The sequence below is a fragment of the Gopherus evgoodei genome, chromosome 3 (assembly GCF_007399415.2).
Source record: "Gopherus evgoodei ecotype Sinaloan lineage chromosome 3, rGopEvg1_v1.p, whole genome shotgun sequence".
In the NCBI taxonomy this organism is placed as follows: Eukaryota; Metazoa; Chordata; order Testudines; family Testudinidae; genus Gopherus; species Gopherus evgoodei.
Genome location: NC_044324.1, coordinates 122402457 through 122427620, shown reverse-complemented (window position 1 = coordinate 122427620; position 25164 = coordinate 122402457). Strand labels below are relative to the sequence as shown.

General features: G+C 41.6%; 1 long non-coding RNA gene across 1 annotated transcript; it reads right to left on the bottom strand.

The window, feature by feature from the left end:
• Positions 1-265: 265 nt before the first annotated feature.
• LOC115648633 lies at positions 266-19973 on the bottom strand. The gene is made up of 3 exons (XR_003999625.1): positions 19895-19973; positions 17116-17121; positions 266-276 (listed from the first exon to the last, which is right to left on the bottom strand). It is a non-coding gene; the product is annotated as an uncharacterized LOC115648633 (long non-coding RNA).
• Between the last annotated feature and the right edge of the window lie 5191 nt (positions 19974-25164).

The window sequence follows — 25164 nt, the reverse complement described above, 5'->3', positions numbered from 1 at the left end:
AACAAGTGGTTAGCTATATCCGGAATCTTTATTTCATCTTTGCTGTTATAGGAGTTCCTCTCATCTTTGATCCTTATACAATTCTAATTCATGGTCAAAAAGGAAGAAATCCTTGTGTCTGTACTGAAATTCATATTCAGATACACAGTGCACATTTGCATGTTTTGGATGGATATTATACTCCTGAACACTGTGTAGCCAACACACTTTTCTTATCATATGGAAAACATAGTTGGGAGAGGCTAAGTGAGGGGTTGAGGCCCAATTCTCTCCTGCCTTGCGCCTTGTCAGATCACTTCCCCTCATGCAAAATGGGTGCAAAATGCTGTATTCTAATTTAGTAATGTTTTAACTACCCATTTTGCATTGGTGTAACTGACTAGATGAGGCGCAAAGCACTGGAAAATCAGGCCCTTTGTGTTCGTGCAAAACTCCGAAAGAGATTTAAATGAAGATATGACTGATCTAAGCGTGTTTCTAAAGTGTCGTTTCTGTCATCTTGGATGGAGAATCCCTGTGTTTGGAACTTTAGAAGGAAAACAGATAGACTTTATTTTGGAAGCTTTCACAGTAAGATATAAGTACAGAAATGTTCCTCTAGGACAATCATAAATTTTTAAACTATTCATATATTCTGGATTTTACACAAATAAAATATAGGCTAAAAGAAAGTGCCGTAAATTTTATTGTATTTGATTTTATTGGCCAAAGTAAAAGGACATTCCTAATATGATAATTTTGTTGAAACAAGCTGCTGTCATTCAACAATTGTGAATTTTTCCTGTTATGAGATTTTTTTGGTCAATGTCTCTACTGAATAGTTGTCTAAACAATGACTATACCAGTGTGATTTATTTTGTGACTTGACTGTTAGCGATCAGATCACCACCTAATCTTACCAAGTTCAACAAGAAGAGAAAGGTGCATTTGTTTAATGCTGAAATTTTAAAATGTTCTGGGAAGATAATTTGTTAGAATAATATTGACTCACTTAACAGTTTAGGATTCAAAAACGTACCAGTATAGAAAAAACAGTTCTTAAAAGATGGTCTTAGTTTGTTATATCAGAGGGAAATGAGAACAAAACAGAGCACAGGAATATTTAGAAAGCAAAGCGGGAGAAGGGTGAAGAAAACCTATGCATTCTGTGACTTACTCCAAACCTACTGAAAGAAAATTTGCTGTTTAAATATTTCTGTTTCTCTCTGACTGAGTGTAAAGATCTCCATAAGAGGTCCAAAATGTATCACATCAATTTATGCTTACAAATCTAACATGCTACCTTTAAGTTAATTGTGTATGACTTTTAAGTGCACGTGCTTAAAGCATATTAACTAGCCTAATATAAAGACTAGAAATATATATTTTGGGGAAGAGAAAAGGAGCAAGGACTTAACTTACTACTCTATTTTCTGAGACTGCTGTGACTCTTGCAGCTAATCTTAAAATTTGTAGAAAGCAGCAGAAATCAAAAGACAATGAAATTTATATTGCATTGCTTGTTATAAAGCAATCACTTCATTTTAACTTGAAATTATTTTAAAACACGAAGAGGAGACAAAAGGATACATATGTATTCTTTAATGTACAAGATTATAATTAATATAACGTCTGTTTCAAATTTACTGTTATCTATTAAAGAATAAATAATTTTACATCTTTCTAATGTGCAGCTCTTAAGCCTTAAATCACTGACCATAACTAATAAGCAGTGTAATGGCAAGAGTATCCTAACTACATCCACAGACTGCAATTTTGTTGATTGTAAATCATCATCATCATTTTTAATGCAAAAGCAACAGCAAATCTCTGTAATTACTGGGTGCATTTTGAATCACTTTTATGATTACGGCTCTAGATCCATTAAAAATCCAAAACACTGAACTGCACAGGGTATAAAATTGAAATTATGACACACTACGAGCTATAATTGAAATCCATAAATTTTCTTACTAGTATTCAAAACTACTTTGTTGCCAAGAATTGCAGTCCAGCAAAATGACTTTAAAAACATTTACTTTATCTGCCGGAGTGGTTGTGGCAGCAGACACATTTTGCCTTGTGGTTTAGAAAAGCCAGGTTCAGGAGTAGCCTTGGCATTCTTGCTTGTTTATTTAATACATCTAGGTTTCCAAATTACAATTAAAAAATCTGCAACAACTGACATAATTTCAAAAAGCCAAAGACAATATACATGCAACTTGGACCCACGTGTAAGGACTAATACCTGCTAGTAATTACCACTCAAAATATCTTCAAAAGGAGATTTTGAATATTCGTAGGACAGCCTATTTGATAGGGAAAATGTAAATTTTTTAAGCAAATGGATCTAGCAAAATCCTCTGGCCAAATGACAAAATATATTTAAAAAACACAACTTGTTTTTGGCTGACCTACTGTGTTCCACTGGTAATAAGCAAGAGTTTTATCATATATGAGAGTGTTGGACAGTTGATGTTAAGAGGGCCATAAATATTAGTAAGATACACATTAATTAATTTCTGTTTTGTACAAATTACTGGAAGAGGAAACATGTTCGAGAAGAAAAAAAGACCTATTAGATAACCATTTCCAGCTCTCTAGATACATAAGTACATAAGAATGGCCGTACTGAGTCAGACCAAAGGTCCATCTAGTCCAGTATCTGTCTACCGACAGTGGCCAATACCAGGTGCCCCAGAGGGAGTGAACCTAACAGGTAATGATCAAGTGATCTCTCTCCTGCCATCCATCTCCACCCTCTGACAAACAGAGGCTAGGGACACCATTCCTTACCCATCCTGGCTAATAGCCATTTATGCACTTAACCACCATGAATTTATCCATATACATGTGAACTAATTAGATGTCATTCTTTGTTTCAATTGTCTCCTTAAGATTATTTTAACATCTGTAAGAAATGTATTTTTCATTCCATGTATGTTTTTATGGAGCATAACTTCCAACGGAGACGGTCTGATAAGTAAATTGTGATTTGCAGGTTTACTATAAAGGCCTTTGGAAATAGAATATGAACAATGTCAGTTAAAATTATGCCTTCTCTATTATTTTATAGTATGAAATAGAAATTCCATGTGAATGATTATCACAGAAAAGTTAGAGATTATAAATGACATGTTAGTGATACCTTAGTTAAATCTGAGAAGAAATTTTTATTCTAAGCCTCTATGACCCTGAGCCAATGAGGTTTAAGCAACCAGCAGGCTAAGTGACCCAAAATTAACCTTTAAGAATGTGTTAGAAAAGTACTGAAATGGAAAACAGGTCCATTCCTTGTAGACAGTTAGGAAAGCCATAATATATAGCCTAGAGTTCTTGAAACTGTAAGCCTGTATTTTACCAGAGAATAAGAAGTAGATACTAATTGTATTCGTCTGTTTATCTTTATCTTATTAGAAGTTCAACAGTATGATCTAATTAGCTTGTAGATGCTAAACTTTGGTTCCTGTCTGTAATGTTTCATTACTATATTCTATTCAGACATCAGAAGAGGATATTAACTTTTAGATGAAACTTGTAATACCATTGTCTCTATTTCTGTTTGATGTTTGTAGTAAACTACCTGTGAACGTTTGAATGGTTAATTGCCTTATGCTAATCAATGCAACTAGTTATCTGTGTATGCTTAGGAAATAGAGATTTACTTCAAAGCAACAATATGTATTACCTATTCTTCGTCCAAGGAATGCCTCCTGTGATCACTCAGGGCCACGGGGTTTATCAGCTGAGCTTCTGCTGTAATGGAAACTTCAGGCTTGATCCTGTTTTATCTCAAACCTGGTTAAACTTTATTAGGGGAAGTTCAAGTCACAAGACTGAGGCTCCAGGTGTATCCTGGATTATCCCTGCAAATTCTCATGGAAGAATTGAACAAACTCTGCACATAGACTGCTTACTGGATTATGATCTATTCAAATGATTCAGGAAGGATTTAACATCCTCGCCATGCTATGAAGCTGACTTGAGAACTTTATTCATATCTGTATGTCTAATGAACTTTTAACCATGGTGATTCATTCTTTTCTTTTAAAATAAATTTTAGATTTAGTTAACAAGAATTGGCTGCAAGTGTGTATTTGAGTAGGGTTGATATATTAACTGAGCTGATAGTAATGTGTGCGATGTCTTGGGATCAGTAGAACTCTATATATGGTGAATAAGGTTTTACATAACCTTCACTGTATAGCAGGGGTAGGCAACCTATGGCACGGGTGCTGAAGGCGGCACGCAAGCTGATTTTCAGTGGCACTCACACTGCCCGGGTCCTGGCCAGGCCACCAGTCTGGGGGGGGCTCTGCATTTTAATTTAGTTTTAAATGAATCTTCTTAAACATTTAAAAAACCTTATTTACTTTACATACAACAATAGTTTAGTTATATATTATAGACTTATAGAAAGAGACCTTCTACAAATGTAAAAATGTATTACTGGCACACAAAACCTTAAATTAGAGTGAATAAATGAAGACTTGGCACACCACTTCCAAAAGGTTGCCAACCCTTGATATATAGACTTGGCTGTCTGAGTGGGAGCCAAAGGCTGGCTTACTTGAAGGGAACTGTATTTTAGCTTCTTGGTAACCTGTAAGGTATTATAGAAGTGGTTTTGTTACTAGCTTGGTAAATGTATTAGATTAGACCACCAATTTCGGGGATCGTCTACCCTATTCTTTGCAGTTTGCCCTCAGTGAGCAATCTCAGTACAGTCGCACCAGCGACCATGATCACAGTCTCCATTTTCACTGGCTTACAAACTTTCCTACATTACTTTTAGGGCAGATATTGTTCATGATTATTCTCAGCTCAAAACTTGTGAAAGGTTAGAAAGACTCACTGGACTTCACCACCACTGAATAGTGTTTAAAGAAGAAGTGCGAAGGTCTGACTGATCACCTGTTTCAGTGAGCTTAACTACAGCTTGCGGGGAGGTGGAATTTTCATACTCCTGACTGACATAGTTAAACCAACCTAATTTTCTAGTGTGAACCAGGTCTTAATGTTTGTAAAACACCTGGGATAAAGAAGCCCATACAAGTGCAAACTATTATTATTTAGTAAAGTATTTCAATTGCCTGGAAGCAGTTGTCCCATCAAGTTACACATCCAGTGAGCGAAGAGAACAAAAACACAGAATTCATACAAGCACAGAAAAAAAACCACAAGGCTATGATTAAAATATGTGATAGTCTTATTCCCAGTGACCCTGAATTAGGTCAATGTATCTCAAGGGAGATGCAACACAGATATTTGTTTTTATAGGGACATGCCTAGTAGGGGGAAAAATTTCAAAGGTTTACACGTTTGTGTCTGACTAAGATCAAATGAGGGTATGACTGAATGTTAAGAGACTTAATTGCAATTTGTCTGTGACCCAGGAGAATATCTGTTTTCTTCCATTCTAGCATTGCTGATGTGGTGCAGTCTACTATATTCAATACATGTTAGGTCAGATCCTTGGGAATGTCAAAATGCTTATAGCACAAATCAGGAGATAATTTGTATGAGTTGCTTAAAGCCCTCCTTTACATTGCCCTCCTTTCGGTGGTTTTCTGTGCATGCCATTTTCCAGTGCTATCTTACACTAGCTTTTAACAAGTTCAGGGTGCTGAAAGTGCAGCATAGCATGATCCTCTTTTCCCTACCCCTGCTCTTTATTCACTACTAAATTAGCAGCAAGAAGGGCGTGTGAGGCGCAAGATACTTTGTCTGCTCTACCATCAGTGCAGGATCAGCCTTACACAGAAATCAGCTGGTGAGTCTTGCCCACATGCTCAGGGTTTAGCTGATCGCCATATTTGGGGTCGGGAGGGAATTTTCCTCCAGGGCAGATTGGCAGAGGCCCTGGAAGTTTTTCGCCTTCCTCTGCAGCATGGGGCATGGGTCACTTGCTGGTGGATTCTCTGCAGCTTGAGGTCTTCAAACCACAATTTGAAGACTTCAATAACTCGGACATAGGTTAGGGGTTTGGTATAGAAGTGGATGGGTAGGGTTATGTGGCCTGCTTTGTGCAGGAGGTCAGACTACATGATCACATTGGTCCCTTCTGACCCTAAAGTCTATGAGGTAAACCTACCTGGACACTTGAAAATAGGTTTATGGCCATATTATATTGGTGATCACGGAGCAGTCACACTGCTTCAGAGGAAGCGGCCCACTGTGCACTGTACTCTCATTTGGCACTGGTGTTTTTATCATAACGGTAAAAATCAGCACTTTACCAGCACCATTCAAATCAGATCAGAGGCACAAAACTGGCAACAGAGTTTCACAATAACCTAAAGTTGTCAGAATGAAAATGTAGGAAGGAATCTACCCCTTCCTCTTGCACAACTAATTGCATGAATCATTACAATAAGCAAGAGCCCAACCTATCAAGTGAGACAATCAAAATCCAGCTCAGATTTGAGGTGAAAGTGACTGAAAATTGTTACCATCTTGGAGCTGTTTGTTCAAGGCCAGCATTAGGTTTTTTGCTGCCCCAAGCAAAAAAAATTTTGGCTGCCCCCACCCCAGCCCTGGGCTCTCCCCTCCCAACCAGTATCCTCCCCCACCCACACCCCCTGCTCTGGGCTCTCTCTTGCTCCCCCCATCCGCACCCCCAGTCCTGGGCTCCCCCCACCAAACGTGACCTCCTCGTCCATTACTGCAATCCCCGTTTACACTTGCAGTGGGGATCAAACTGTTTCTCCTATTTTTATTTCATTTTAGTATAAATCTCACACACACACCCCACATCTCCCGCAACCCCATCCTTAGTGCTCCAAATGCACATGGAAGGCATAGGGACTAACCCTCAAACCTTGTACCCGGAAAGGGATGGGATCTAGTAAAGAGAGTTCAGGAAGAGGAACGGGTGTGAGGGTGCTTGGGGGCTCTACACTGGCAGAGAAGCAAGGTGTGATGTACTCGCAGAGGAGGATGGAGGCGGAGAAGGGGTATCAGGAGGGTTGCAGGAGAAGAGGTGCAGGGGAAGGGGAGGTGCGGGAGGAGAGGGCTGGGGGAGGGTGCAAGGGGAGAGGTGCAAGTGAAGGGAGAGTACAAGGGGAAGGGGTGCGGCAAAGGAGCGATGGGGGAGGTACAAGTGAAGAGGCTGCGAGCAGAAAAGGGGGTGCAAGGGCTGAGAGGGGCAGGCGCTGACAGCTGCTTCCCCAGCCCCCTGCAGGCAGAGACAAGAGGACGGACACTGACTCCCAGGTGCCCGAGCTGCAGGGGTTCCCCGGCAGGGCAGTATCCCCCACTGCCCCGCTCGGAGCCGGGTTCTGCCTCTCCCCACCTCTAGCACTGTGGGGGCCTGGGGCAGGCAGCGCAGGGCAGAGGCAGAGGAGGTGAGCGGCGGGCTGGGTCCAGGGGCAGGAGGGGGTGGAGGCAGCTCCCTGGCAGCTCAGGCTGCCCAGCCACTCACCCCATCAGCACATGAGCCAGAATCCACGCCCCCTGCCCAGCGCAGCAGCGCCCTGCACAGCCCACTCAGGCGGGGAACCACCTGCCGCCCTGGGGAGACTTAGAGCAGCAGCAGTGGTGGCAACAGGACCCCTCTTCCCTCCCTGCATCCCAGGCCCTCCTTCCCCGGCTCCTCTCACACTCCGGGAGCCCGTCTCACTGCCGCAGCCCAGGCTCAGCTCCAGGGGACAATGCTCTGGCTCTCCAGCAGCAGGGCTCTGGCCAGGGCTGGCTCCCGGCTTTTTGCTGCCCCAAGCGAAAAAAAAGGGTGGGAGAAGGAGAGGGGGTATCAGGAGGGTTGCAGGAGAAGAGGTGCAGGGGAAGGGGAGGTGCAGGAGGAGAGGGCTGGGGGAGAGTGCAAGGGGAGAGGTGCAGGTGAAGAGAGAGTACAAGAGGAAGGGGTGCGGCAAACTGCCTAGCTTAGAGCGCTGGTGCCTAGAGCCGGCCCTGTGTTTGGTGGCCTATGTGAAACAACTTGGTGGTCACATTCCTTGGAGTAGTGTCCCTGGTGAACACGGATCCAAACCCCTTGGATCTTAAAACAAGGAGAAATTAACCATCCCCCCTCCTTTCCCCCTACCAATCCCTCGTGAGTCCAGATCCAATCCCCTTGAATCTTAAAACAAGGAAAAATCAATCAGGTTCTTAAAAAGAGAGCTTTTAATTAAAGAACGAAAAGTAAAAATCATTTCTGTAAAATCAGGATGGAAAATACTTTACAGGGTAATCAGATTCACATAGCCGAGAGGTACCCCCTCTAGCCTTAGGTTCAAAGTTACAACAAACAGAGGTAAAATCCTCTCAGCAAAAAAGGAACATTTACAAGTTGAAAACACAAAAATAAGACTAACACGCCTTGCCTGGCTATTACTTACAAGTGTGAAACATAAGAGACTGATTCAGAAAGATTTGGAGAGCCTGGATTGACGTCTGGTTCCTCTTACTCCCAAGAGCGAACAACCCCCAAAACAAAGAGCACAAACAAAGACTTCCCTCCACCAAGATTTGAAAGTATCTTGTCCCCCCATTGGTCCTCTGGTCAGGTGTCAGCCAGGTTTACTGAGCTTCTTAACCCTTTACAGGTAAAAGAGGCATTAACCCTTAACTATCTGTTTATGACACGTTTGTTGATTGTCTCAGCAGAGACGCCAATAATTTAGTGTCATAGAAACATGCTCTCAAATGCCTTGAGGTGATACTCTCTTGGTCACAGTTTAGGCATACTGAGGGGGAAGTGTGGGAAACTTGCACTGCCATGCTAGAGTAAACAATATCATTTCATATAGTACCATACCATGGACAAGGAGACTCCATAAAACTGTACATGTCTCCCCCTCCAACCCCCCACCCCCGATATCTCTGTCAGGTACTACCTTCCAACAACATCCAGCTCTATGATTTAAATGCAAAGCTAATATAAGGAAACACAAGTCTGTTCAAATTTTTTTAGCATTTGAAAACCACTGACAATACTTGGGAAACTAGAGGTCCAATTCTCATTTACATTAATACTACTTTACACTGCTCTAGAAGCAAAAAAGGGGCCTTAAAGTAAATGTAAATGTTACTTGCTCCTCCACTAAAGTGCTTTTACACTTCCAGCGTGATGTAAGGTGGCATTAGTGTAAATAAGAATTAAGCTCATAGGGTCTCAAAGTTACAATTACATCTGCCATTCTTGCAATAAACCAGAAACTCTGGAAAGAAAACGGATTCTTTGGCAGGAGACCATTTAACTCCTGTCATCACACTACTAATAAAGAGGAAATGTGAATGTTTTAGCTCTAATGTCTGATGAATTTCCCATTTGGCACTGAAAGGACAAGTCAATGGGCCTGAACTACCACACATCTCCAAACAAAATCTACCATCACATTTTAGAGTCAAAAAGTCACCTCTTCTGGAAGTACATAACTCCAAAATAATACAATGTTAACTCCCAGCCTAAACCTTCTCTTCAAGCCTGGCTGTTCTGATAGTTCCTTTATCTTAACTATGCTTTTTCTTCAAGCTTGGCATCCTCTACTATTGCATCCCTCAGGCTCTTTTGCCCTCTACCAGAGGGCAATTTAGAGGGAGGTCCAATGACTCATGCCTGCCCCAGTAAGATAGCAGTAATTAACCCGTAAAGTTCCAACACCTCTTAACATGATGGGGCAACAGGAAAATCCTGACACTCTGTTACAGAAACATTAGATTAGTGTGACAGCACATTTCTGCAGCTCATAATGGAAAACAAAACCAACCCCTCCTTCCTGCACCTCCCCTTCCAGTCCCCAAATACTTGCTTGCACATGGGAAATAAATTGGTGCAAACAGAAAAAGATGCTGTGTGTTTAGTTTTTAAAAGCTGTGCATATTAGAAAAAAAATAAGTATTAAAAATTCAAATAATTTTTTTAAAAATCTGATTTATTACAATTTATTTTTTAAATGATGAGACATTTCATTACTCATAAGAGGACAATTAAGTGAACCTGCCAGTGACTGTTCTTTCAATAGCCCATCACTGTCAAAATCACCTGTAAAGCTTTTTGCATCATCAGCTATTTTTGGTCTAATGATCTGTGATGTTTTATTTTCAAAAGACAGGTTGAAGTGTCTTATCCTAGCTTGCTTGTCTGTCTGATTTAAAAGGTCTTCACCTGGGAACAATCTGGCTGACCACAGCCTATATTCTGTATGAATAACAGCATCCTAAACAGAGGCCTGAAAATTAGAAAGCAGCTGCTAGGACATGGGAGTTCTGCTATGTTTTATGCTATTTTAGACTTGCCATGAGGAAAAATTGCCCAGTGACAGTAAATAACCAGGGTACAGCTGCCAGCCTTGTTATATATAGTCTTTTGAGACACTCTCTCAAACTTTATTCCCTTAAAGATTTCTCGCATGTAATGTTTTCACTCTGTCTCCCTTACCTCACAAACAAAAATACAAAAGCAGCTGCAGCCATGGCACACTGTTTGACAGCATGCTGCTCAACAATTCTGTGAAGTGATCTTTTTGAAGAAAAATAAAAGGTGGGAAGAAAAGAGGGCCTTGCTAATCTTGTAATGCAAGAGGAGCTACAGTTCCTCAGTCTGCAGAACATCCTTTGTTCTGGCACCCTGAAGAGAACTCATTTTTCAAAGAAATGTGAGAAGACTCAAGCCCTCTTCCGGATATAAACTCATATAACCAGGGACTACCTCGCATTCATACATTTTTAAAATACTAAGCAAAGCCTCTTAGAATCAGGGGGAGGCAAAAAGCAGCATCCACAACGATGTCATCTTTGGACATTATGCAATCCTAAATTATCGCATTTAGCACAGTGGCATTAGATTGACTGGTGCTGTGCAGTCTGTTCCCACTGAAATCAATGGCAAAACTTGTATTGACTTCAGTGATACAGGGTCAGGTTCCAAATACCCAAAATAGATTAGAGCAGTTTCTCTCCTGGTTTTAAAAATCCTACCACAGGAGGCAGGCAAGATAAACAGGTAGCACTTAACTCTGAAGCCACAGTAGTCTTTGCTGATTCATCAACCAGGTGTTTCAGGAGCAGCCCACTCTGACAGGGAAGCATTTCAATCAATCATATGTTCTGACAGTATCATTTTCAAACTTCTTGGAAATAGATTCTTTTTAAAAAATAAAACAAATTCTATAATATGCTTATGAAATACATTCAAAAAGGATAAAGAACAAAGAAAACATGAATTTCTCCTGTTGTATTACAGAAATGTGTACTGATGCTTGCAACACTATCTGCGTTTAAAGCCTACCATATTTTCTAACATGGTAATTAATGAAACACCAAGGTCTATCAACGATTAAGCATATGGACATCATCTTATAAATGGGAATTTAGTTGATGACAGGGGGTGGGGAACCATCTGAGGCACATCTGTGGTTTGCATAGTGTTCTTTATTTCATCAACTCTGACTATGTATGTGTAATGCAGAAGTCACATGTTAACAAGATCATTGTTAAGATACATTTTATATTGCTACAGAAGTACAGACGAATAAACCACGGTATTCAAAATTCTCTGCCACTAGCACTGTATCCCTAAAACCTGGTAATGTACAACATGTGAACCTGTGACAATGGTCTTACAGTGTACTGGTCACCATAAACATGCTATTTGTAATTCAAATAATTATTTAAAAGAAAAAAGTTTCAGAAAAAGTTATTTTCTAATTAATAAGACATCCCTGAAATAAATTAAACAGTTTAGCCAAGGGGTCTCAAACACGCGGCCTACAGGCCGCATGGCGTGTGGCCTGCCAAGCTCCCCGCGCCCCTCTCTGAAGCAGCTGGCAGCATGCCCCTTCAGTCCGGGAGGGGGAAGGAGGCATAGTGCCTCCTTCCCGGCACTGCCCCCTGGAGCTCCCATTGGCCAGGAACAGGAAACCGCGGCCAATGGAAGCTTCATGGGAGGTACCTGGAGAAGTGGCAAGAGCAGCAGACGCACGGAACCCTGAGCCACTCCCCCATTCCAGCTGCTTCTTGGAATGGAGCAGCGCAGGGCTGGGGGCCGGGGCCAAGGCAGCAGGGGTGGCTCCAGGCCCCAGCACACCAAGCGCGTGCTTGGGGCGGCATGCCGCAGGGGGCGCTCTGCCAGTCGCTGGGAGGGTGGCAGGCAGGGTGCCTTCAGCGGCATGCCTGTGGAGGGTCCACTGGTCCTGCAGCTTTGGTGGACCTCCCGCAGACGTGCCTGCGGAAGGTCCACCAGAGCTGCAGGACTGGCAACCGGCAGAGCGCCCCCCCGTGGTGCGATGCCATGCTTGGGGCGGCGAAATGTCTAGAGCCACCCCTCCGGGGCAGGCAGGGAGCATGTCCTGTCCCCAGTGTGCACCGCTGCCCCCCACCCCCGAAGACGCTCTAGGTAAGCGGCACCGGGCTGGGGCTCGCACCCTGAACCTCTCCTGCACCCCAACTCCCTGCCACAATCCACACCCCTCCTACACCCAACTCCCTGCCCTGAGCCCCTGCCGCATCCCGCACCCCAACCCTGTGCTGCACCCCTCACCCTCTTGCACCCCACACACGAACTCCCTGCCCTGAGCCCCCTGCCATATCGGGCACACCTCCTACCCCTCAGCTCCCTACCCTGAGCCCCTGCCGCACCCTGCACCCTTTCTGCACCCCCTGAGGCAGCGTTGGGGTGGGGACTTCAGGGAAGGGGTTGGAATGGGGCAAGGAAGGGGTGGGAAGTGGCAGGGCCTAATGGAAGGGGTGGAATGGGGGACGGGGCCAGAGGCAACAAGGGGTGTGTGTCAGTGATGCAGCCCTCAAGTCAATGCACTAGTCCTCAAGTGGCCCTTGTGGCCATTTGAGTTTGAGACTCCTCGTTTAGACAGTAGCAACACATTCTTCCAGGAAGGCATTCCCTTCTCCCCTCACAATCTTTCAATGTAAACAACAGAGCAGTAAGTTTTTTAATAAGCTAAGTCTGGTACTCTAAACATCTGTCAGTTTCATATTACAAAAGGTCCAAGAAAATTAATGGGATTTATTCAGCAAATTTAGAATTTTTTTCAGTTTATTTACTTCTTTATGCAAATCTTCCGATAGGCACCCCCATAATATTATCCCTAACAATGTGAAAACAGAATCAAATTATTGTCTGTATTTGAAGATAAAGTAAAAACACACAACTGTTGATGTATTTAAATACAAAGCTATCATAATAGATAAAACAATAAAAAGCACAAACAGTAATGCATAGAAATTTCAACATAAACATAAAAGCACTATTTAGATGTTGACATTTATGCATGTACAGAAATCAAGATAATGGCTTCCAAATTCACATTTTGGACACACACAAATTTACATCATTCCCAATCAGGTCTGTGGAGGCAACCTGCCATTATTTTATCCCAGTAAGTCAGAGGTTGCATTTTCTACACCAAGAATTTTCAATCTTTTTCTTTTTAGGCACTCCTCCTCCCACCCCCCAACATGCTATAAAAACATCACGGCCAGCTGTGCCACAACTGTTTTTCTGTATATAAAATCCAGGGCCCGTGTTAGGTAGCAAGGAAGGCAATTGCTCAGGGCCCCATGGCATAGTAGACACCATGAATCTAAGTTGCTCAGGCTTCGGCTTCACCCCCAGGTGGTGGGACTTGGAGCCCTGGGCTCAGTCCCACATGGCAGGACTTTGGCTTTCTGCCCTAAGCCCTAGTGTGTCTAAATGACAGCCATGCTTTTCAGACCCCCTGAAACATGCTCGCAGCCCCCCAAGAGGCCCCAAACCCCAGGTTGAGAACCATTGTTCTACACTGCTGTATTAGGTGAATTTAATACTAATTAATAGCCCTGGAGTCTGAAAGCTTTACCTATAGGACAGAAACAGAATAAAAAATTGCACTGTGAACTTCCTCTTATTGACCTGAAAAAGCACTGTAACCTCGACATGAAAGGACCTAAATTAGAAGAAATCAAATAATTGAGTTTATTTCCATTCCTAGCTTCTATGCTGAAATTATCAACAAAGGTGCCAGCTGTGCTATTGGGTTTTGTAATGTGGGCACTTACGTTAGGAATCAGGAGACACATGCTCCTTCCATTTTCCCAAAAGTTATGTCTGATGGCAATGACTTTCAGTTCCTTCCAATCTAAAATAGAGTTGAACCAGTAACGCTACAGGTGAAAGCATGCAAGTTTTCGTTTGAGTTATCTATTCTTGTAAAATAAAAAACAAAACAAAACTGAAAGTTAGTTGCAATATACTGAAAACAAAAGTGATGCATATTTCCAGACACAACATTTACACTGTAACAATTGCTAAGGGTAAAATTGCTATTCTCAGACACAGGTAAAGTACAGTTTTAGTTTGTTGTAAAGGCATGATCTTACCAGCTTTCCCCAAACTATGCTAAAATTTTGGACAGTCCCAGTTTAAGGTTCTGTCTACACTACAAAAGAACTTTTTAGTTGTGCTAGCTGATAGCTGGGTTATAATTGAATCATCCAAGACAGTTATAGCTGAGTGCAGGACAATCCTTAAAACACAAACATTTTCCTCTAAACTGGTAGAGGGAAGGCAAGCCCCAACTATCACCAATTTGGTTAGTCTCAGGTGGAATTAAAAAAAATACATATATATATATTGAAAAGTACTAAAAGAGAAATGCTTCAAAGTCCACTCACAAGAAATAGACTCATTAAAATCCAAAAAAGGACTATTTCACAGTGCGATTTTTATTACTGTAAGAGTAAATGAATGTCTTACAAGCAGAGGAAATAAATGAAAAAAAAAAAAGTATTTTTTCAGGTTTAAACTTTTTGATTTCCAGTTGCTAAGTTATCACAGTTACTGGGTGAACTGCACCTCTGACCCCCTCTGGTCTCATTCAGTGCACCCCCTTCCCAGGTCTCAGGCTGTCAACTGGCTCTGGGTGGAATTACATAATCCTCCCGCCTTCAGATCAGGCCCCTGATTGCAGTCCCCTTGTACTAACAGGGATTGCTTGAGCAAGACTGACTTAGGCCTGGTCTACACTACGCGTTTAAACCGATTTTAGCAGCGTTAAACCGATTTAACGCTGCACCTGTCCACACAACGAGGCCCTTTATATCGATATAAAGGGCTCTTTAAACCGGTTTCTGTACTCTTCAGCGACGAGAGGAGTAGCACTGAAATCGGTATTACCATATCGGATTAGGGTTAGTGTGGCCGCAAATCGACGGTATTGGCCTCCAGGTGGTATCCCACAGTGCACCATTGTGACCACTCTGGACAGCAATCCGAACTTGGATGCACTGGCCAGGTAAACAGGAAAAGCCCCGCGAACTTTTGAATTTCATTTCCTGTTTGCCCAGCGTGGAGCTCTGATCAGCACGGGTGGCGATGCAGTCCCAAATCCAAAAAGAGCTCCAGCATGGCCCGTACAGGAGATACTGGATCTGATCGCTGTATGGGGAGACAAATCTGTTCTATCACAGCCCCGTTACAGAAGACAAAATGAGAAAACATTTGAAAAAATCTCCAGGCTATGATAGACAGAGGCCATAGCACAGTGCTGTGGGACAAGCCTAATGGAAAGCCGAAGAATCAAACGGACGCTCATGGAGGGAAGGAGGGGGTACTGAGGACTCCAGCTAGCCCACAGTCCCCGCAGTCTCCGAAAAGCATTTGCATTCTTGGCTGAGTTCCCAATGCCTGTACGGTCAAACACATTGTCCGGGGTGTTTCAGGGTATATGTGGTCAACTTACCCCCCTTCCCCCCCCCCCGTGAAAGAAAAGGGAAAAAAATCGTTTCTTGACTTTTTTATATGTCACCCTATGTCTATTGCATGCTGCTGGTAGACGCGGTGCTGTGGCAATGAATAGCAGTATCCTCTCCCCAGTGGCAGATGGTACAATATGACTGCTATCCATCATCATCATCAGCCCGTGAACACTCCTGGCTGGCCTCAGGTGAGGTCGGCCGGGGGCACCTGTTTAAAAATAGGAATGACTCCCGGTCATTCCCGGTAGATGGTACAGAACGGCTGGCAACTGTCCTCATCATAGCAACTGGGGACTGAGTTCCATCAGCCCCCCCACTCCTCCTTCACATCTAAAGAAAAGATTCTGTACTGCCTGGACTATCATAGCAGCTGGAGGCTGCCTCCCTCTCATTTTATCTCACTAAAAAGTCAGTGTTTCTTATTCCTGCATTCTTTATTACTTCATCTCACAAATGGAGGACACTGCCACAGTAGCCCAGAAAGGTTGGGGGAGAAGGGAATCAATGGGTGGGGTTTTTCAGGGGCACCCCCCGTGAATGGCATGCAGCTCATCATTTCTGCGGGATCTGACACGAAGAGCCTGTGCTCTCTGGTTCTGTGATACACTGGTTCTCTAGTACCCTTGCCCCATATTCTAGGCAGGACTGACTCTATTTTTAGATAAACCATAAAGGAGAGATTGACTTGGGGAGTCATTCCTATTTTTGTCTTTGCGACCCCAGCCGACCTCAGCTAAGGCCAGCCAGGAGCACCCATGATAGCAGCAGACGATACAGAACGACTGATAACTGTCATCTCATCGCCAATTTACAATGGCATGACAGACAGTACAGAACAACTGGTAACCAGCTCTGCTACCTTGCAATGGCAAACAAATGCTGCTGTGTAGCACTGCAGTACCGCCTCTGTCAGCTGCATCCAGTACACATACGGTGACAGTGACAAAAGGCAAAACGGGCTCCATGGTTGCCATGCTATGGCGTCTGCCAGGGCAATCCAGGGAAAAAGGGCGCGAAATGATTGTCTGCCGTTGCTTTCACGGAGGAAGGAATGAGTGATGACATTTACCCAGAATCACCTGCAATACTGTTTTTGCACCATTGTGCATTGGGATCTCAACCCAGAATTCCAATGGGCCGGGGAGACTGCAGGAACTATGGGATAGCTACAGGATAGCTACCCACAGTGCAACGCTCTGGAAATCAACACTAGCCTCGGTACATGGCCCACACCGCCGAATTAATGTGCTTAGTGTGGCCGCGTGCACTCAACTTTATACAATCTGTAGACATACCCTTAGGCTCTGACCCTGTAGTTCTGTTCATTCTGGGGCAATGACAGTGGGAACCACCAATCAAACAGCCTCCTTAAAGTGAAGGATCATTTATTAGAACAAAAAGCATTTCAAGGAAAATATATTTTAAAAATGTTAAACCAGGCTGTACTCATACCTACCTTTTCCCTAAATCTTACCATTCCCTGGACCTGGGAAGGACCAATTTCTTTAGATTCCCTCCACAGACTCTCTCTCTGCCTAAGCCTATCTCCTTAGACAGCTTCTGACCAGTGACGACCTTTCACGGCTCAGAGGCATTTTAATTGTTTAGCATCCTTTTGATCTCTACATTCACAGACTGGCAAAACAAGCTTGCAACTTCCTTGGAGACACGAGGTAAGGTCCTTGAATCTGACAGTTTTGCCCACTGTCTTTCAAGTGTGTGCTGGGGTGTTCTTATCTGGGGAAACCATTGTGTTTCTTCCCTGTTTGTTCTTCCCACAGCCCCCAAATACAAGTTAGATCAAGACCATCAAAATGTATATTGAGTTAAAGAATTCCCTAGCATTTTCCCTCACTGACCTGGTCACAGTGTTCACAAAATGATTATGTCTCAGTATGGATAACAGTATTATATATAATCTATACTTCTGTATAATTGCGGCAATCAGAAAGGGCATGCTACATGCAGCTCTTTCCACATACATACATTTATCAGTATCTTTTCTGGCAGTCTAAGCAGAAATGCCAAGGGTTAAAATGGCACAAAGAGGTATGAAATAGCCTCTCAAGTACATAGAGGTTTGCCTGCAGGTTAGCTGTCTATTTAAATCTTATATATCACCTAGGCATTTGGTCATCTTTTCTGGTGTACAGGTGGGATGGAGTAGAGAGACTTGCACTGTTAGTATCTGTACCATGCCAGTATATGAATAGATTATCTCAGTCTCTGAATATTGGTATGGCATTTACCAACAGCACTACAAAGTAATTAAAGGGGAAAAAATCCAACACTAAAGTGACGAAATTATTTTTTATGTGTATTGTAATTTAATCATGGATAAGAAATATAGATACAACTGAAAACATTTAAAATTAAAATAATTAAAAATTTAGAAGTGTGTGAACACTTCCCAGGAGTATCCAGGACTGTGAGACACCTTGCTACCACCTGCCCTTCATGTGTCACCTGCCTACCTGTTGGGGGTCAGCTCCTTGACTCCACCAGCATCATGAGCCCTCCCCCTTTATGCCCCACAAGCCCCATTCTCTCAGTTAGCAATAGGCACACTACAACCCTCAAAGCCTCTCCCTGGAGTGTTTCCAGCCCCTGTTCCACTAGGCACCTGCAATAGTCACAAATTGAATATGGAGATACACCTATCTCACAGAACTGGAAGGGACCTGAAAGATCATCAAGCCCAGCCCCCCTGCCTTCACTAGCAATACCAAGTACTGATTTTGCCCGAGATCCTTAAGTGGCCCCATCAAGGATTGAACTCACAACCCTGGGTTTAACAGGACAATACTCAACCCATTGAGCTATCCCAAATTCACTGCTGCCAAAGAAACAATACACCCCAGCCTACTAAATCCACCTCAGATCACTGCTCTGCTTCAGACACAGCACTCAGATATGTACATAATGAAACCAAATAGTTATTTATTTAACAAAGCATAGAGATTCAAGTAGCAGCAAGTCTTGGAAACAAATGGTCACATATGAAATAAAATCATAACACATTCTAGAGCTTAAATTTAATTAACAAGATATGAGTATCTTGTAGAATAATGCTCACACAAAATCACTGCATTGGTTTACAGATAGGTTGTCTGTCTCATGAAAGGAGGATCACAGCCATGTGATCTGCTTGCCCCCTAGGTGAATGGTATTGTGTTTCTTTCCCTCCTCCCAGGTAAAACACTCCCATCCTTTGTCTTTATTCATAAACAGGACATCCCATGCTGTTTGTTTCATCTTGTAGATTTCCTTTCTTGTAGATTTGAAGCAACTTTTCTTTTGCCCATGGTTCAAGGCCTGGTCCACACTACGCAGTTAAATCGATTTAAACAGCGTTAAATCGATTTAATGCTGTACCCGTCCACACTACAACACACTTTAAATCGATTTTAAGGGCTCTTAAAATCGATTTCTGTACTCCTCCCCAAAGAGAGGAATAATGCTAAAATCAATATTACTATATCGATTTAGGGTTAGTGTGGACGGAAATCGAAGTTATTGGCCTCATCATTTTACAGTAGCTACCCATAGTGCACCGCTCCAGAAATCGACGCTAGCCTCGGACCATGGACGCAGACCACCGAATTAATGTGCCCTAGTGTGGACGCATAAAATCGATTTTATAATATTGGTTTTATAAAACCGGTTTTAGTTATTTCGATTTTATGCTGTAGTGTAGACGTAGCCTCAGTATGCAAACAGGCACACAGTGTGAAGCACTCAATACACAAACGGCTAGACAGGGAGATAGGTGTCTGCTGCCTCCTCCTGAAAGGAACATTTCCAAGGTATGTCACCTCATGGTGACTGGCCTTAATTTCAAGACCTTAAAAATATAAATTTTAGTATAGAAACATAACTCTAAAAATTATCCATGGGTATATTTTGCAATTACAGTGATGACCAGTGGGCTACTGGCTCTCAGTAGAAGAGATCTTATATGACACCATTCAACGATATGATACGCATCTCTCTGACCAAAGGATCCCAGTAAAACCATATACATTCTGCCAACTGGCAGAAGGGGGTGCCTAGGTCACAAACAGTATATGACTGCTGTAGCAAGCAATGCTAATTTAAAAGTTTTGGATGTTTCAATCCAACTTCGTGACATTTAAAAAACTTATGGCATATGTCACATTAGTGAGAAAAATTCTTCGTGATTAAATTAAAACTTGGTGGAAAAAGGCTCATGAAATTCCTTCACTAGCTCATCTTAATGAATTAGCCTCTTACAGTTGGTATGGCTACTTCCACTTTTTCATGTTCTCTGGATGTACATACATCTTCTTACTATATGTTTCATTCCATGCATCTGATGAAGTGGGCTGCAGCCCACAAAAGCTTATGCTCAAATAAATGTGTTAGTCTCTAAGGTGCCGCAAGTACTCCTGTTCTTTTTGTGGATCCAGAATATCACAGCTGTTACTCTGAAACCTAGTTTTGCCTTGTATTTCAATACTATATTAAACTTAAGGTTCCATTAATACACCAGCATTATGTATTAAAAGACAGATTTTTTTTCTATTCTGGCAGTAAGAAGGGTCATAGCACTATATCCTTTTCATTGTTTTCAAAACACTAGTCAATACTATTAATAGCTGCATCATCTGTAGTCACTTTAAAGATTTATAAAGCAAGTTCAATCAAATTAATTTGTTCTCTAGTGAAGGTCTGCTGCTTCTTCCTTAAGCCAACATAAAGCCCCCTACCCACCCCACTCCTCCACACACACAGGGAGAGAATATTGTGGTGGCCTATTACCTGTTAAATAGGAAAACAAATTAAAGGAACATACCGTATGAATAACCTTGTAATGTAAATTCTCTTTTGTACATACCTCTGACACTTTGCATAGTTCAGACACTATAGTTACTTAGGGCTAAATTCTGGTACCTGAAAAATTCCCATGGTGATACATAAGCCCCACAATTTAATACTAAATGGCACAAAGAACCTGATTTTATTACAAGTTACACTAGTGTAATACACCTGCTATATATACTATTTGAGGACTTCTAGCAACGTTAAGGGCCAAACTTTCAGTGAGGGAGCTGGACAACCTATAATTATGATCATCTTTTTTCCACTCAACCCAGCATGAGCTTTTCCAAAGGCAATAAGACAGCATATTATCATGGTATCACAAATTAAATAAATTCAAATGGAAAACCTTCTAAACCCATCATGATTTATTGAGTGCCCCTGATGCACGAGAGGGAGAGAGATAAATCCTTGGACCTCATTCATCACAGGTATAATGGGTGAAATTCCACTGATTTCTTCTGAGTTGCAACCTTTCACGTCAGCAGTGAATTTAGTCCATTTCCTTTAACTGAGCAGCAAATTAAGATACAAGTTTTGGAGGGTGAGGGGGGACAGGAGGGATTAGGTTTTTTATGGGGAAGGAGGGAGGGGAGAAAGGGTACTGAAAACTGTTCCAAGAGAGTGATCAGACTAGCACACAAGGTGTCTGTGAAGTTAAAATATGCTATGGAATATTGCTTTGATACTCTGGTTTTTTGTTTGTTTTTAAATCACAAACAGGGGGAAAATAATCCTTTTAAGGATTTCACCATACTAGAAATACTGGAGTCACTTTTATTTTAGAGAGAGGCTACATCTGTCTTGTCCTTTTTGGTCTATGTAAAGGCCTCTTGTTCCTGGAAACATCCCATTCACTTTTTATAATTTCTTGTCACTGGTTGCATGAAGCAGGTTTATGTGTTAGAACTGGATGGAAAATATTTAACTGTATCCTTTTCAACTTCTTCCTGTTCCACCTTAATCCCCGAGGTATAAATCATTCTTTTTAATATTGTACAAAAAGAAATAACAAAATCCTCAATTTCAAAACAGCCTCTCCCCATCTCCCCCCGATCTTCCTAGGGAGAGTCTGACAATTTCCATTGAACAGGACAAACAATGGAAAGAATTGTCTCTATTTTCTTGATTCTTCAGTATAAATCATTTCAGCCATATTTCCTAAGCTTTTTTACTGTTTTCCTTTTTCAAAATATTAATACCTAAATATGACATGCTTTTCAGATCTTTCTTGACTGTTTTTTGAGGAACCATAGCCTCTTCTGGGTTTTCTTTTTATTAAACCTATGGTTCCTCCAAGAGGAATAGTTTTAAAATGAGCTGCTTGTGAAGCCTGGCCTGAGGCAAGAGATGGAATTTGAGCCATAAAGGCTGGAATTAAAGAGCAACCATTGCATTACATTAAGGGCACTGACTCCCCTAATGCCTCTCAAATTTATTTTAGAACAGTTACTAGAAAAGATACATGGGCCTCTTTAATAGATCTTCTCAAGGACAAGTATTGCCTGTCTTATGGCACTTGGTTCTGACATTTTCTGGTCTGTATGGAAGAGACTTTGCTGGACTAAATTAAATAAATATATGGAGATATACCTATCTCATAGAACTGGAAGGACCCCAGGGAGACTTATCCATGCCCCACAGCATCTCCATATAGTTAGAAGGGAGATCCATTGCAACTAGATTTCTTGGTACAAAGCAAGCATTTTTCACTGGAGATGGTTGAAAATTTCCTAACTTTTGCAACTCTACAACTTCTGTGATATTTCTTTGATTTCCAATTTTAAAAAACCTAACAAATTTTCATGAACATTTCTTTTCAGATCTTGATTTATACTTGTAGCTGTTTTCTGAACATTTTTTCCAATTTAACAACAACCTTTTTAAAACACGGTCACCAGAAGAGGACACTGTATTCCAGTAATGATCTCCCTACCTAATGCCACATACGGTGGTAATCCAACCTCCCTACTTCAGCCTGTGACTCAACAACAAATAAAACAAAAACAATCCTTGTCACTAAAGGGAAGCATTTGAAGGACTGTGCAATTTAAACTGGCTCACAGGTACTGAATTCTATCAAATGTCTCACTGCTTCTGGATTTTCAGATATCATAAGCACACATCCACTGTCAACAGCTAGTTAGGAAACTGCAATCATAATTCTCTAATGCAAATTTTGCAGAAACTTATTCATGTGTTTATTAAAGTGGATCCAAGGTGGATAAAAAAAAATCAGATTTATTTAAATCAGTTTTTTATTTAAATTAAATGCATGTTTTCTTAAAAACAAATCTATTTAAAATAGAATTTGAAAATCAACTACATATGTTAAAACCTAAACTTGTTATAAACTATTAAAATTATTTAAATTAAATAAAAAAAAATGAGAGTAATAGACATTTGCTGCCAAGTTTTAAAGAAAGTCAAATCACTCAACTGGGGGGAAGTCACCTATAAGCACCTGGAACCAGAGTTTGTTGAGTGGCTAAATCAACTTTTGACAGCAGTAGCCTCTTCTGCAGGTACAGAGACAATATTTTCTTTATTTCAGTTTATTTAACCAGTTTTGATTCAAAAGTTTTCTTCTTGGTTAAACTCGAGGTGTTGTTTATGGGTTTCAGACCTTTCAGAGTTGGTTGGCAGTGTTTTTTTGTTGCTGCGGTTATCATAGATTCAAAGATTCTAGGACTAGAAGGGACCTCAAGAGGTCATCCAGTCCAGTCCCCTGCCCTCATGGCAGGACCAAATACTGTATAGACCATCCCTGATAGACATTTATCTTTAGCTGAGGTCACATCTCTTTTGAAGAGGGAAATTTGATGCCCCACCCCCCATGCACACAAACACACAGAACATGGCATAGCCCAACCAGATTTTAAATAATTACTTGTCACAACTGATGTCTCTAACTGCTGCAATATCCTATTCCGAATCCTCCAGCACTATCTCTTCCCCATCCTCCACAACATTAGTGAAGGAGACGCTACATGCCAGCAAAATGCAGATGACACCCAATTCTGCCTTCACATTAGACACAACAGCATAACCTCCCATCTTGGCTGAGATAAACAACTGGAGGAAGAGCAGCTGACGGAAGTAGAATCCTGGACAGACAATGGTGATGCTGAAAGGGAGAAGGAAGCACTTTGACTCCTCTATACCCTTCACAGAGGGTATTTGCCCTGAGATCATCAAAACAGTTTGCAGCCCTGATGTTCACCTGGACTCTTCATTGCTTCTGGACATCCAAACAGTCGCAGCTATATAAAAAGCATCTCTTCATCATAGGCCTCATCACCTTCATCTCACTTCTCTCCCTGTGCCCCACCACAGCAGCTACAGTTGGTTGGGATATGCTTGTTATTAGATTTGAGTTTGAACGCTCCAGACCAAACTTTGGTTCCCACTGAAATCACTGGAAAAACTCCCATGGACTTCTGGTCTCAAACTCATTGAATTTGGCCCTCCAAATCTGACAGCAGGACTCAGTTGAGAGGCTCCCATCCTTGAAACATTGATAGCCTATCAGAGCCAGAGTCCAGTGGCCAACAGGGTAAGGAAGAAAACACATTCATTGGCATTTGATTGACTGGTGTTTGTTGTGTGTTTTAATCATCTGGAATTTTGACTATTTTCAGAATGAGCATAAGAGGAACAATCATAATTACTCAGCACCCAAATGACTGACAGTTTCTACCGCCCCCAATTCCCACTGAAACTGTCAAGAGTGGAGGATTTGCAAACGAGATACCAGAGAGAAATCTGCAATTTATCTGCAAACTTTTAAGTTACTATATTAAAAACCTTCACCATCAGCATTACTTCAGGTTAGCTCAGGTTGCACACCAGCAGAGTGGCAGTGTTGGGGATGACTCGCCCATGCACTACTTCCCATTGCAAAGCAGTTTTTAGAATAACATGGCAATGCTAAACATCATGCAGCCACACTATTTTAACAAATGGAGATCCCTGCAGAGTATATAGTACACCACATTTGTCAAGATAAGTGTATTAGTGTAAAATGTCATATTATCCTTGACAAAGAAATTGACCCAGATAGCAATGTTAAAAACAGAGTAAAGGGTCTAATTTAAACTGACAACACAAGGAATTTCAAAAGTTAGAGCTACCAATCTATTCTTAGCTCACTCCATTCTCCATACGTATAGTAGGGCTCTCAAAACAGTAAGTAAATCTTACATAAGGGATATTACATATTCATTTCTAATGTGTGATAAATGATATTCCTGTCTACTGAACAATCACCCACTGCACATTTCAAGTAGTGCAGTGATGCATGTGGATATGCCTCAGATTAGAACTGAGCGTGTAATCTCCTTCAGTTCCCACATACATAGACTTGGCAGAATATTTTTTTTTAATAGTTTTGATGGATAAAATGGTTTGTTTTTAAGCATTTGTCACAGCTGCATGAAATTATAGAGGGGATGTCAGACAATGGGGGTGTTGGCAATTATTTAATAACAGTATAAGCTGAGTTTCTAAAAGTTAAAGCTTTATAATTGTTTAATCACAAATTGTTAATGGAAGCTTTCCTCTTTAATTTTTTCAGTCTATATATGATAGTAGTAATAGTAATGTCCTAAATTCTCCTATATGTGGGAGAAAAAAATGGAAAGAAATAGAAAA